This window comes from Oncorhynchus masou, unplaced genomic scaffold (genome assembly GCF_036934945.1).
Source record: "Oncorhynchus masou masou isolate Uvic2021 unplaced genomic scaffold, UVic_Omas_1.1 unplaced_scaffold_4121, whole genome shotgun sequence".
Lineage (NCBI taxonomy): Eukaryota > Metazoa > Chordata > Actinopteri > Salmoniformes > Salmonidae > Oncorhynchus > Oncorhynchus masou.
Window position 1 is genome coordinate 16,752 of NW_027010519.1, and position 14,321 is coordinate 31,072.

At 47.8% G+C, this 14,321-nt stretch overlaps 1 long non-coding RNA gene across 1 annotated transcript; it reads left to right on the forward strand.

Annotated features, from left to right (window-relative positions):
- The first annotated feature begins 9,424 nt into the window (after nt 1-9,424).
- LOC135534901 (uncharacterized) lies at nt 9,425-9,959 on the forward strand. Its single transcript, XR_010454761.1, has 3 exons — nt 9,425-9,503; nt 9,649-9,743; nt 9,836-9,959. It is a non-coding gene; the product is annotated as an uncharacterized LOC135534901 (long non-coding RNA).
- Nucleotides 9,960-14,321: the final 4,362 nt, after the last annotated feature.

Genomic DNA, 14,321 nt, shown 5'->3' on the forward strand with positions numbered 1-14,321 from the left:
ACAGAGAGAGAAATAGAGACCTAATCAGAGGGGGAAGAGAGAACAGGTGGGGAAAGAGTGAATGAGCTAGTTAGGGGAGATGTAGAACAGCTGAAGAATGAGAGACAGAGAAGGTAACCTAAAAAGACCAGCAGAGAGAGACAGAGTGAAGAGAAAGGACAGGAACAGACATAACAAGACATGACAGTACCCCCACTCACCGAGCGCCTCCTGGCGCACTCGAGGAGGAAACCTGGCGGCAACGGAGGAAATCATCGATCAGCGAACGGTCCAGCACGTCCCGAGAGGGAACCCAACTCCTCTCCTCAGGACCGTACCCTCCCAATCCACTAGGTACTGATGACCACGGCCCCGAGGGCGCATGTCCAAAATCTTACGAACCCTGTAGATGGGTGCGCCTCGACAAGGATGGGGGGGGAGGGACGAGCGGGGGCGCGAAGAACGGGCTTAACACAGGAGACATGGAAGACCGGGTGAACGCGACGAAGATAGCGCTGGAGAAGAAGTCGCACTGCGACAGGATTAATGACCTGAGAAATACGGAACGGACCAATGAACGCGGGGCCAACTTGCGAGAAGCTGTCTTAAGGGGAAGGTTCTGAGTGGAGAGCCATACTCTCTGACCGCAACAATATCTAGGACTCTTGGTCCTACGCTTATTAGCGGCCCTCACAGTCTGCGCCCTATTACGGCAAAGTGCCGACCTGACCCCTTCCAGGTGCGCGCAACGCTGGACAAAAGCCTGAGCGGAGGGGACGCAGGACTCGGCGAGCTGAGATGAGAACAGTGGAGGCTGGTACCAGAGGCTACACTGAAAAGGGGATAGACCGGTAGCAGACGAGGGAAGCGAGTTGTGGGCGTACTCTGCCCAGGGGAGCTGTTCTGACCAAGACGCAGGGTTACGAAAAGAAAGACTGCGTAAATGCGACCAACAGTCTGATTGGCCCGTTCGGCTTGACCGTTAGACTGGGGATGAAAGCCGGACGAGAGACTGACGGAAGCCCCAATCAAACGGCAAAACTCCTCCAAAATTGAGACGTGAACTGCGGGCCTCTGTCGGAAACGACGTCAGACGGAAGGCCATGAATTCGGAAAACATTCTCGATAATGATCTGAGCCGTCTCCTTAGCAGAAGGGAGCTTATCGAGAGGAATGAAATGAGCCGCCTTAGAGAATCTATCGACAACCGTAAGAATAACTGTCTTCCCCGCTGATGAAGGCAGTCCGGTGATAAAATCTAAAGCGATGTGAGACCACGGTCGAGAGGGAATGGGAAGCGGTCTGAGACGGCCGGCAGGAGGAGAGTTCCCAGATTTAGTCTGCGCGCAGACCGAACAAGCGGCGACAAATCGACGCGCGTCACGTTCCCGAGTGGGCCACCAGAAACGCTGGCGAATGGAAGCGAGCGTACCCCGAACGCCGGGGTGGCCGGCTAACTTGGCAGAGTGGGCCCACTGAAGAACGGCCGGACGAGTAGGAACGGGAACGAACAGAAGGTTCCTAGGACAAGCTCGCGGCGACGGAGTGTGAGCGAGTGCTTGCTTTACCTGCCTCTCAATTCCCCAGACAGTCAACCCGACAACACGCCCGTCAGGGAGAATCCCCTCGGGGTCGGTGGAGACCTCAGAAGAACTGAAGAGACGAGATAAAGCATCAGGCTTGGTGTTTTTTGAGCCCGGACGATAAGAAATAACAAACTCGAAACGAGCAAAAAACAGAGCCCAACGAGCCTGACGCGCATTAAGTCGTTTGGCTGAACGGATGTACTCAAGGTTCCTATGGTCAGTCCAAACGACAAAAGGAACGGTCGCCCTCCAACCACTGTCGCCATTCGCCTAGGGCTAAGCGGATGGCGAGCAGTTCGCGATTACCAACATCATAGTTACGTTCTGACGGCGATAAGCGATGAGAGAAAACGCGCAAGGATGGACCTTGCCGTCAGAGAGAGAGCGCTGAGAAAGAATGGCTCCCACGCCCACCTCTGACGCGTCAACCTCAACAACAAACTGTCTAGAGATGTCAGGTGTAACAAGAATAGGAGCGGATGTAAAACTATTCTTAAGAAGATCAAAAGCTCCCTGGGCGGAAACGGACCACTTAAAGCACGTCTTAACAGAAGTAAGGGCTGTGAGGGGAGCTGCCACCTGACCGAAATTACGGATGAAACGACGATAGAAATTAGCGAAGCCCAGAAAGCGCTGCAGCTCGACGCGTGACTTAGGAACGGGCCAATCAATGACAGCCTGGACCTTAGCGGGATCCATCTTAATGCCCTCAGCGGAAATAACGGAACCGAGAAAAGGGACAGAGGCGGCATGAAAAATGCACTTCTCAGCCTTCACATAAAGACAGTTCTCCAAAAGGCGCTGGAGGACGCGTCGCACGTGCTGAACATGAATCGAGAGAGACGGTGAAAAAATCAGGATATCGTCCATGTAAACGAAAACAAAAATGTTCAGCATGTCTCTCAGGACGTCGTTAACTAGTGCCTGAAAGACAGCTGGAGCGTTAACGAGGCCGAAAGGAAGAACCCGGTATTCAAAGTGCCCTAACGGAGTGTTAAACGCCGTCTTCCACTCGTCCCCCTCCCTGATGCGCACGAGATGGTAGGCGTTACGAAGGTCCAATTTGGTGAAAAACCTGGCTCCCTGCAGGATCTCGAAAGGCTGAAGACATAAGAGGAAGCGGATAACGATTCTTAACTGTTATGTCATTCAGCCCTCGATAATCCACGCATGGGCGCAGGGACCCGTCCTTCTTCTGAACAAAAAAAAAACCCCGCCCGGCGGGAGAGGAGGAGGAGACTATGGTACCGGCGCGAGCGAAACCGACAAATAATCCTCGAGAGCCTTACGTTCGGGAGCCGACAGAGAGTATAATCTACCCGGGGGGGAGTAGTTCCCGGAAGGAGATCAATACTACAGTCATACGACTGGTGTGGAGGAGAGAAGTGGCCTTGGAACGACTGAACACCGTGCGCAGATCGTGATACTCCTCCGGCACCCCTGTCAAATCGCCAGGCTCCTCCTGTGAAGAAGAGACAGAGGAAACAGGAGGGATAGCCGACATTAAACAGGTCACATGACAAGAAACATTCCAGGATAGGATAGTATTACTAGACCAATTAATAGAAGGGTTATGGCGCACTAGCCAGGGATGACCCAAAACAACAGGTGTAAAAGGTGAACGAAAAATTAAAAAAGAAATGGTTTCGCTATGATTACCAGAGACAGTGAGGGTTAAAGGCAGCGTCTCACGCTGAATCTTGGGGAGAGAACTACCATCTAAAGCGAACAAGGCCGTGGGCTCCCTAACTGTCTGAGAGGAATGTCATGTTCCCGAGCCCAGGTCTCGTCCATAAAACAGCCCTCCGCCCCAGAGTCTATCAAGGCACTGCAGGAAGCAGATGAACCGGGCCAGCGGAGATGGACCGGAAAAGTAGTGCGTGATCCAGAAGGAGAGGCCTGAGAAGTTGCGCTCACCAGTAGCCCTCCTCTTACTGATGAGCTCTGGCTTTTACTGGACATGAGGTGACAAAATGACCAGCGGAGCCGCAGTAGAGACAGAGGCGATTGGTGATTCTCCGTTCCTTCTCCTTGGCCGAGATGCGGATACCCCCCAGCTGCATAGGCTCAGCATCCGAGCCGGCGGAGGAGGGTGGCAGTGATGCGGCAGGTGGCAGTGATGTGGAGAGGGGAGCAACGGAGAACGCGAGCTCCTTTCCACGAGCTCGGCGACGAAGATCAAACCGTCGCTCTATGCGAATAGCGAGAGCTATTAAGGAGTCCAGACTGGAAGGAACCTCCCGGGAGAGGATCTCGTCCTTAACCTCGACGAGGAGACCCTCCAGAAAACGAGCGAGCAAAGCCGGCTCGTTCCAGTCACTTGAGGCAGCGAGAGTGCGAAACTCAATAGAATAATCCGTTATGGATCGATTCCCCTGACATAGGGAAGACAGGGCCCTGGAAGCCTCCTCCCCAAAAACAGAACGGTCAAAAACCCGTATCATCTCCTCCTTAAAGTCTTGATACTGGTTAATACACTCAGCCCTCGCCTCCCAGACTGCCGTGCCCCACTCACGCGCCCGTCCGGTAAGGAGAGAAATGACGTAGGCGATGCGGGCTGCGCTCCTGGAGTAAGTGTTGGGCTGGAGAGAGAACACCACATCACACTGAGTGAGGAATGAGCGGCACTCAGTGGGCTCCCAGAGTAACACGGCGGGTTGTTGATCCTGGGCTCCGGAGACTCGGAAACCCTGGAAGTGGGCGGTGGATCGAGGTGGAGTTGGTGAACCTGTCTTGTGAGGTCGGAGACTTGGACGGCCAGGGTCTCAACGGCATGTCGAGCAGCAGACAATTCCTCCTCGTGTCTGCCTAGCATCGCTCCCTGGATCTCGACGGCGGAGTGAAAAGGGTCCGGAGCCGCTGGGTCCATTCTTGGTCTGATTCTTCTGTTATGTGCTTGAGTGAAGACCCAAAAGCGGTTTTAACAGAAAACAGAGTTCTTTAATGAAAAAACAGGAATGGCATAAATCCTCTTCCAACGTAGTCAATGGAACAAAAAGAACGTTAGTATAATGCAGGATGCACCTGCCAGGCAGACTCCGACAGGATAGGACAAGGTGGAAGCAAACGCGACGACAGCTTGCTTCTGGCATCAAAAACACAAACAAGAATCAGACACTGAAAGTAGCAGGAACAGAGAGAGAAATAGAGACCTAATCAGAGGGGGAAGAGAGAACAGGTGGGGAAAGAGTGAATGAGCTAGTTAGGGGAGATGTAGAACAGCTGAAGAATGAGAGACAGAGAAGGTAACCTAAAAAGACCAGCAGAGAGAGACAGAGTGAAGAGAAAGGACAGGAACAGACATAACAAGACATGACAAATAGTCCCTAACTGGCTGTGGTGTACTGTAGCCATTGTCAAATAGTTCCTAACTGGCTGTGGTGTGCTGTAGCATTGTCAAATACTCCCTAACTGGCTGTGGTATACTGTAGCATTGTCAAATAGTCCCTAACTGGCTGTGGTGTATTGTAGCCATTGTCAAATAGTCCCTAACTGGCTGTGGTAGGCTGTAGCATTGTCAAATAGTCCCTAACTGGCTGTGGTATGCTGTAGCATTGTCAAATAGTCCCTAACTGGCTGTGGTATACTGTAGCATTGTCAAATAGTCCCTAACTGGCTGTGGTATACTGTAGCATTGTCAAATAGTCCCTAACTGGCTGTGGTATACTGTAGCATTGTCAAATAGTCCCTAACTGGCTGTGGTAGGCTGTAGCATTGTCAAATAGTCCCTAACTGGCTGTGGTGTATTGTAGCCATTGTCAAATAGTCCCTAACTGGCTGTGGTATACTGTAGCATTGTTAGATAGTCCCTAACTGATTGTGGTGTACTGTAGCATTGTCAGATAGTCCCTAACTGGCTGTGGTGTATTGTAGCCATTGTCAAATAGTCCCTAACTGGCTGTGGTATGCTGTAGCATTGTCAAATAGTCCCTAACTGGCTGTGGTATACTGTAGCATTGTCAAATAGTCCCTAACTGGCTGTGGTATACTGTAGCATTGTCAAATAGTCCCTAACTGGCTGTGGTATACTGTAGCATTGTCAAATAGTCCCTAACTGGCTGTGGTAGGCTGTAGCATTGTCAAATAGTCCCTAACTGGCTGTGGTGTATTGTAGCCATTGTCAAATAGTCCCTAACTGGCTGTGGTATACTGTAGCATTGTTAGATAGTCCCTAACTGATTGTGGTGTACTGTAGCATTGTCAGATAGTCCCTAACTGGCTGTGGTGTGCTGTAGCATTGTTAGAAAGTCCCAAACTGATTGTGGTATACTGTAGCATTGTCAAATAGTCCCTAACTGGCTGTGGTTTACTGTAGCATTGTCAGATAGTCCCTAACTGCCTGTGGTATACTGAAGCATTGTCAGATATTCCTTAACTGGCTGTGGTGTGCTGTAGCATTGTTAGATATTCCTTAACTGGCTGTGGTATACTGTAGCATTGTCAAATAGTCCCAAACTGATTGTGGTGTACTGTAGCATTGTCAAACAGTCCCTAACTGGCTTTGGTATGCTGTAGCATTGTCAGATAGTCCCTAACTGGCTGTGGTGTGCTGTAGCATTGTCAAATAGTCCCTAACTGGCTGTGGTATACTGTAGCATTGTCAAATAGTCCCTAACTGGCTGTGGTGTACTGTAGCCATTGTCAAATAGTTCCTAACTGGCTGTGGTGTGCTGTAGCATTGTCAAATACTCCCTAACTGGCTGTGGTATACTGTAGCATTGTCAAATAGTCCCTAACTGGCTGTGGTGTATTGTAGCCATTGTCAAATAGTCCCTAACTGGCTGTGGTAGGCTGTAGCATTGTCAAATAGTCCCTAACTGGCTGTGGTATGCTGTAGCATTGTCAAATAGTTCCTAACTGGCTGTGGTGTGCTGTAGCATTGTCAAATAGTCCCTAACTGGCTGTGGTATACTGTAGCATTGTCAAATAGTCCCTAACTGGCTGCGGTGTATTGTAGCCATTGTCAAATAGTCCCTAACTGGCTGTGGTATGCTCTTGCATTGTCAAATAGTCCCTAACTGGCTGTGGTATACTGTAGCATTGTCAAATAGTCCCTAACTGGCTGTGGTGTACTGTAGCCATTGTCAAATAGTCCCTAACTGGCTGTGGTGTGCTGTGGCATTGTCAAATAGTCCCTAACTGGCTGTGGTATACTGTAGCATTGTCAAATAGTCCCTAACTGGCTGTGGTGTACTGTAGCCATTGTCAAATAGTCCCTAACTTGCTGTGGTGTGCTGTAGCATTGTCAGATAGTCCCTAACTGGCTGTGGTGTGCTGTAGCATTGTCAAATAGTCCCTACCTGGCTGTGGTATGCTGTAGCATTGTCAAATAGTCCCTAACTGGCTGTGGTAGGCTGTAGCATTGTCAAATAGTCCCTAACTGGCTGTGGTGTATTGTAGCCATTGTCAAATAGTCCCTAACTGGCTGTGGTATACTGTAGCATTGTCAGATAGTCCCTAACTGGCTGTGGTATACTGTAGCATTGTCAGATAGTCCCTAACTGGCTGTGGTATACTGTAGCATTGTCAGATAGTCCCTAACTGATTGTGGTGTACTGTGGCATTGTCAGATAGTCCCTAACTGGCTGCAGTATACTGTAGCATTGTCAGATAGTCCCTAACTGGCTGTGGTATACTGTAGCATTGTCAGATAGTCCCTAACTGGCTGTGGTATACTGTAGCATTGTCAAATAGTCCCTAACTGGCTGTGGTATACTGTAGCATTGTCAAATAGTCCCTAACTGGCTGTGGTAGGCTGTAGCATTGTCAAATAGTCCCTAACTGGCTGTGGTGTATTGTAGCCATTGTCAAATAGTCCCTAACTGGCTGTGGTATGCTGTAGCATTGTTAGATAGTCCCTAACTGATTGTGGTGTACTGTAACATTGTCAGATAGTCCCTAACTGGCTGTGGTGTATTGTAGCCATTGTCAAATAGTCCCTAACTGGCTGTGGTATGCTGTAGCATTGTGAAATAGTCCCTAACTGGCTGTGGTATACTGTAGAATTGTCAGATATTCCTTAACTGGCTGTGGTTTACTGTAGCATTGCCAGATAGTCCCTAACTGGCTGTGGTATACTCAAGCATTGTCAGATATTCCTTCACTGGCTGTGGTGTGCTGTAGCATTGTTAGAAAGTCCCAAACTGATTGTGGTATACTGTAGCATTGTCAAGTAGTCCCTAACTGGCTGTGGTTTACTGTAGCATTGTCAGATAGTCCCTAACTGCCTGTGGTATACTGAAGCATTGTCAGATATTCCTTAACTGGCTGTGGTGTGCTGTAGCATTGTTAGATATTCCTTAACTGGCTGTGGTATACTGTAGCATTGTCAAATAGTCCCAAACTGATTGGGGTGTACTGTAGCATTGTCAAACAGTCCCTAACTGGCTTTGGTATGCTGTAGCATTGTCAGATAGTCCCTAACTGGCTGTGGTGTGCTGTAGCATTGTCAAATAGTCCCTAACTGGCTGTGGTATACTGTAGCATTGTCAAATAGTCCCTAACTGGCTGTGGTGTACTGTAGCCATTGTCAAATAGTTCCTAACTGGCTGTGGTGTGCTGTAGCATTGTCAAATACTCCCTAACTGGCTGTGGTATACTGTAGCATTGTCAAATAGTCCCTAACTGGCTGTGGTGTATTGTAGCCATTGTCAAATAGTCCCTAACTGGCTGTGGTAGGCTGTAGCATTGTCAAATAGTCCCTAACTGGCTGTGGTATGCTGTAGCATTGTCAAATAGTCCCTAACTGGCTGTGGTATACTGTAGCATTGTCAAATAGTCCCTAACTGGCTGCGGTGTATTGTAGCCATTGTCAAATAGTCCCTAACTGGCTGTGTTATGCTCTTGCATTGTCAAATAGTCCCTAACTGGCTGTGGTATACCGTAGCATTGTCAAATAGTCCCTAACTGGCTGTGGTGTATTGTAGCCATTGTCAAATAGTCCCTAACTGGCTGTGGTATACTGTAGCATTGTCAAATAGTCCCTAACTGGCTGTGGTATACTGTAGCATTGTCAAATAGTCCCTAACTGGCAGTGGTAGGCTGTAGCATTGTCAAATAGTCCCTAACTGGCTGTGGTGTATTGTAGCCATTGTCAAATAGTCCCTAACTGGCTGTGGTATACTGTAGCATTGTTAGATAGTCCCTAACTGATTGTGGTGTACTGTAGCATTGTCAGATAGTCCCTAACTGGCTGCAGTATACTGTAGCATTGTCAGATAGTCCCTAACTGGCTGTGGTATACTGTAGCATTGTCAGATAGTCCCTAACTGGCTGTGGTGTGCTGTAGCATTGTCAAATAGTCCCTAACTGGCTGTGGTATGCTGTAGCATTGTCAAATAGTCCCTAACTGCCTGTGGTATACTGTAGGATTGTCAGATAGTCCCTAACTGGCTGTGGTGTATTGTAGCATTGTCAGATAGTCCCTAACTTGCTGCGGTATACTGTAGCATTGTCAGATAGTCCCTAACTGGCTGTGGTATACTGTAGCATTGTCAGATAGTCCCTAACTGACTGCAGTATACTGTAGCATTGTCAGACGCTGCCTGAGTTTTACAGAGTGATAATGATGCGACCTGTTTCTCCCCCCCATAGCCACATTGACAGCACCTATAGAAGTGGCCCAACTCACTGCTATGGCTCAGGAACCTCTTAAACTTTCGACTGTTCATTGGTTCAATATCCATTCATTACAGCAAAGCAGGGTTAGGCTGTTTAAATTCCAGATTGTGACTTCTAATCAAAAACTTAGAAAATACATGTTGAACGTGACAAAGCTTTGACGGCCCAAATATATTAACTTCATTCCAAGTAATAATTTACAATTCCACAAACGTAATTTAATACTGTTCCCTCTGAATCTGACTGTATGTTTTATTGAGTGACTATTTCTCTCTCTCAACAGGGGTGTGATTGGGAAACAGGGTTACCAGTGTCAAGGTAACCATCATATCTATGTCTGTGTTACAGCTATCTGCACACCAATGTGTATTCCCATCGCTCTATAAGTAATAAGGCCTTAACAGATAACTCAACTAACGTGTTGAAATGAAAGTGATTGACTTAGTTGTCTGGTGTCTCCTAGTGTGCACGTGTGTAGTCCATAAGCGCTGCCACGAGCTCATCATCACAAAATGTGCTGGGATGAAGAAAGACAAAGAGGACACTACACCAGAAGAGGTCGGCATCATTCCAGATATGAGTTATAATGAGGTGAATCAATCTCAGGGTGTAACTGTGTGATCGTTAATGCTCTTTGTCTCCCCCTGCAGGTTGGATCCCAGCGGTTCAGCGTTAATATGCCTCATAAGTTTGGTATTCACAACTTCAAAGTCCTAACCTTCTGTGACCACTGTGGATCGCTACTGTGGGGCCTGCTCAGACAAGGGCTGCAATGCAAAGGTACGCCAGCACACACATATGCACACGGACAAACATACCCACAGGCGCACGCACACACACACACAAACACACACAATGAGTTATACAAACAAATGCACCACTAGACACAGACAAGCACATACATAGTACATTCTCACAACATTTTGTACTGGTCAAGAAGATTGCACTCCAATAGCATGGTCTCTCTCTCAGTTTGTAACCATGGTCTCTTTCAGTCTGTAACCATGGTCTCTCTCTCAGTCTGTAACCATGGTCTCTCTCTCAGTCTGTAACCATGGTGTCTCTCTCAGTCAGTAACCATGGTGTCTCTCTCAGTCAGTAACCATGGTCTCTCTCTCTGTAACCATGGTCTCTCTCTCAGTCTGTAACCATGGTCTCTCTCAGTCAGTAACCATGGTCTCTCTCAGTCAGTAACCATGGTCTCTCTCTCAGTCAGTAACCATAGTCTCTCTCTCAGTCTGTAACCATGGTCTCTCTCTCAGTCTGTAACCATGGTCTCTCTCAGTCTGTAACCATGGTCTCTCTCAGTCTGTAACCATGGTGTCTCTCAGTCTGTAACCATGGTGTCTCAGTCAGTAACCATGGTCTCTCTCAGTCAGTAACCATGGTCTCTCTCTCAGTCTGTAACCATGGTCTCTCACAGTCTGTAACCATGGTCTCTCTCAGTCTGTAACCATGGTCTCTCTCAGTCTGTAACCATGGTGTCTCTCTCAGTCAGTAACCATGGTGTCTCTCTCTCAGTCAGTAACCATGGTCTCTCTCAATTAGTAACCATGGTGTCTCTCTCAGTCAGTAACCATGGTCTCTCTCAATTAGTAACCATGGTGTCTCTCTCAGTCAGTAACCATGGTGTCTCTCTCAGTCAGTAACCATGGTCTCTCTCAATTAGTAACCATGGTGTCTCTCTCAGTCAGTAACCATGGTCTATCTCTCAGTCAGTAACCATGGTCTCTCTCTCAGGCTGTAACCATGGTCTCTCAGTCAGTAACCATGGTCTCTCTCTCAGTCAGTAACCATGTTGTCTCTCTCAGTCAGTAACCATGGTCTCTCTCAGTCCGTAATCATGGTCTCTCAGTCTGTAACCATGGTCTCTCTCAGTCTTTAACCATGGTCTCTCAGTCAGTAACCATGGTCTCTCTCAGTCTTTAACCATGGTCTCTCCTCAGTCTGTAACCATGGTGTGTCTCTCAGTCAGTAACCATGTTGTCTCTCTCAGTCCGTAATCATGGTCTCTCAGTCTGTAACCATGGTCTCTCTCAGTCTTTAACCATGGTCTCTCAGTCAGTAACCATGGTCTCTCTCAGTCTTTAACCATGGTCTCTCCTCAGTCTGTAACCATGGTGTGTCTCTCAGTCAGTAACCATGTTGTCTCTCTCAGTCCGTAATCATGGTCTCTCAGTCTGTAACCATGGTCTCTCTCAGTCTTTAACCATGGTCTCTCAGTCAGTAACCATGGTCTCTCTCAGTCTTTAACCATGGTCTCTCCTCAGTCTGTAACCATGGTGTGTCTCTCAGTCAGTAATCATGGTCTCTCTCAGTCAGTAACCATGGTCTCTCTCTCAGTCTGTAAGCATGGTCTCTCTATCAATCAGTAACCATGGTCTCTCTCTCAGTCTGTAACCATGGTCTCTCTCTCAGTCTGTAATCATAGTCTCTCTCTCAGTCTGTAACCATGGTCTCTCTCTCAGTCTGTAAGCATGGTGTATCTCTCAGTCAGTAACCATGGTATCTCTCAGTCAGTAACCATGGTCTCTCTCAGTCAGTAACCCTGGTCTCTCTCAGTCTGTAACCATGGTCTCTCTCAGTCAGTAACCCTGGTCTCTCTCAGTCTGTAACCCTGGTCTCTCTCAGTCAGTAACCATGGTGTCTCTCTCAGTCAGTAACCATGGTGTCTCTCTCAGTCAGTAACCATGGTCTCTCTCAATTAGTAACCATGGTCTCTCAGTCAGTAACCATGGTCTCTCTCTCAGTCTTTAACCATGGTCTCTCTCAGTCTGTAACCATGGTGTTTCTCTCAGTCAGTATCCATGGTATCTCTCTCAGTCTGTAACCATGGTCTCTCTCAGTCTGTAAGGTGAATGAACATGTGAGGTAACCATGATATCTCTCAGTCAGTAACCATGGTGTCTCTCAGTCTCTAATCATGGTGTCTCTCTCAGTCAGTAGCCATGGTCTCTCTCAGTCAGTAACCATTGTCTCTCTCTCAGTCAGTAACCATGGTCTCTCTCTCAGTCTGTAAGGTGGATGAACATGTGAGGTAACCTTGGTCTCTCTCTCAGTCAGTAACCATGGCCTCTCTCTGTCTGTAACGTGAATGAACATGTGAGGTAACCATGGTGTCTCTCTCAGTCTGTAACCATGGTCTCTCTCTCTCTCAGTCTGTAACTGTGGTCTCTCTCAGTCAGTAACCATGGTCTCTCTCAGTCTGTAACATGGTCTCTCTCTCAGTCAGTAACCATGGTCTCTCTCTCAGTCTGTAAGGTGAATGAACATGTGAGGTAACCATGGTCTCTCTCTCAGTCAGTAACCATGGTCTCTCTCTGTCTGTAAGGTGAATGAACATGGTCTCTCTCTCAGTCTGTAACCATTGTGTCTCTCTCAGTCTGTAACCATGGTCCTTCTCTCAGTCTCTAAGGTGAATGAACATGTGAGGTAACCATGGTATCTCTCAGTCAGTAACCATGGTCTCTCTCAATCAGTAACCATGGTCTCTCTCAGTCAGTAACCATGGTCTCTGTCTCAGTCAGTAACCATGGTCTCTCTCTCAGTCTGAAAGGTGAATGAACATGTGAGGTAACCATGGTCTCTCTCAGTCAGTAACCATGGTGTCTCTCTCAGTCTCTAACCATGGTGTCTCTCTCAGTCAGTAACCATGGTCTCTCTCTCAGTCAGTAACCATGGTCTCTCTCAGTCTGTAACCATGGTCTCTCTCTCAGGCTGTAAGGTGAATTAACATGTGAGGTAACCATGGTCTCTCTCTCAGTCTGTAAGGTGAATGAACATGTCAGGTAACCATGGTCTCTCTCTCAGTCAGTAACCATGGTCTCTGCCTGTCTGTAAGGTGAATGAACATGTGAGGTAACCATGGTCTCTCTCAGTCAGTAGCCATTGTCTCTCTCAGTCAGTAACCATGGTCTCTTTCAGTCTGTAACCATGGTCTCTCTCTCAGTCTGTAACCATGGTCTCTCTCTCAGTCTGTAAGGTGAATGAATATGTGTGTTAACCATGGTCTCTCTCAGTCAGTAGCCATGGTCTCTCTCAGTCAGTAACCATGGTCTCTCTCTCAGTCAGTAACCATGGTTTCTCTCTCAGTCTGTAAGGTGAATGAACATGTGAGGTCACCATGGTCTCTCTCAGTCAGGAACCATGGTCTCTCTCTCAGTCAGTAACCATGGTCTCTCTCAGTATGTAACCATGGTCTCTCCCTGTCTGTAAGGTGAATGAACATTTGAGGTAACCATGGTCTCTCTCAGTCTGTAACCATGGTCTCTCTCAGACAGTAACCATGGTCTCTCTCAGTCAGTAACCATGGTCTCTCTCTCAGTCTGTAACCATTGTGTCTCTCTCAGTCTGTAACCATGGTCCTTCTCTCAGTCTCTAAGGTGAATGAACATGTGAGGTAACCATGGTATCTCTCAGTCAGTAACCATGGTCTCTCTCAATCAGTAACCATGGTCTCTCTCAGTCAGTAACCATGGTCTCTGTCTCAGTCAGTAACCATGGTCTCTCTCTCAGTCTGAAAGGTGAATGAACATGTGAGGTAACCATGGTCTCTCTCAGTCAGTAACCATGGTGTCTCTTCAGTCTCTAACCATGGTGTCTCTCTCAGTCAGTAACCATGGTCTCTCTCTCAGTCAGTAACCATGGTCTCTCTCAGTCTGTAACCATGGTCTCTCTCTCAGGCTGTAAGGTGAATTAACATGTGAGGTAACCATGGTCTCTCTCTCAGTCTGTAAGGTGAATGAACATGTCAGGTAACCATGGTCTCTCTCAGTCAGTAACCATGGTCTCTGCCTGTCTGTAAGGTGAATGAACATGTGAGGTAACCATGGTCTCTCTCAGTCAGTAGCCATTGTCTCTCTCAGTCAGTAACCATGGTCTCTTTCAGTCTGTAACCATGGTCTCTCTCTCAGTCTGTAACCATGGTCTCTCTCTCAGTCTGTAAGGTGAATGAATATGTGTGTTAACCATGGTCTCTCTCAGTCAGTAGCCATGGTCTCTCTCAGTCAGTAACCATGGTCTCTCTCTCAGTCAGTAACCATGGTTTCTCTCTCAGTCTGTAAGGTGAATGAACATGTGAGGTCACCATGGTCTCTCTCAGTCAGGAACCATGGTCTCTCTCTCAGTCAGTAACCA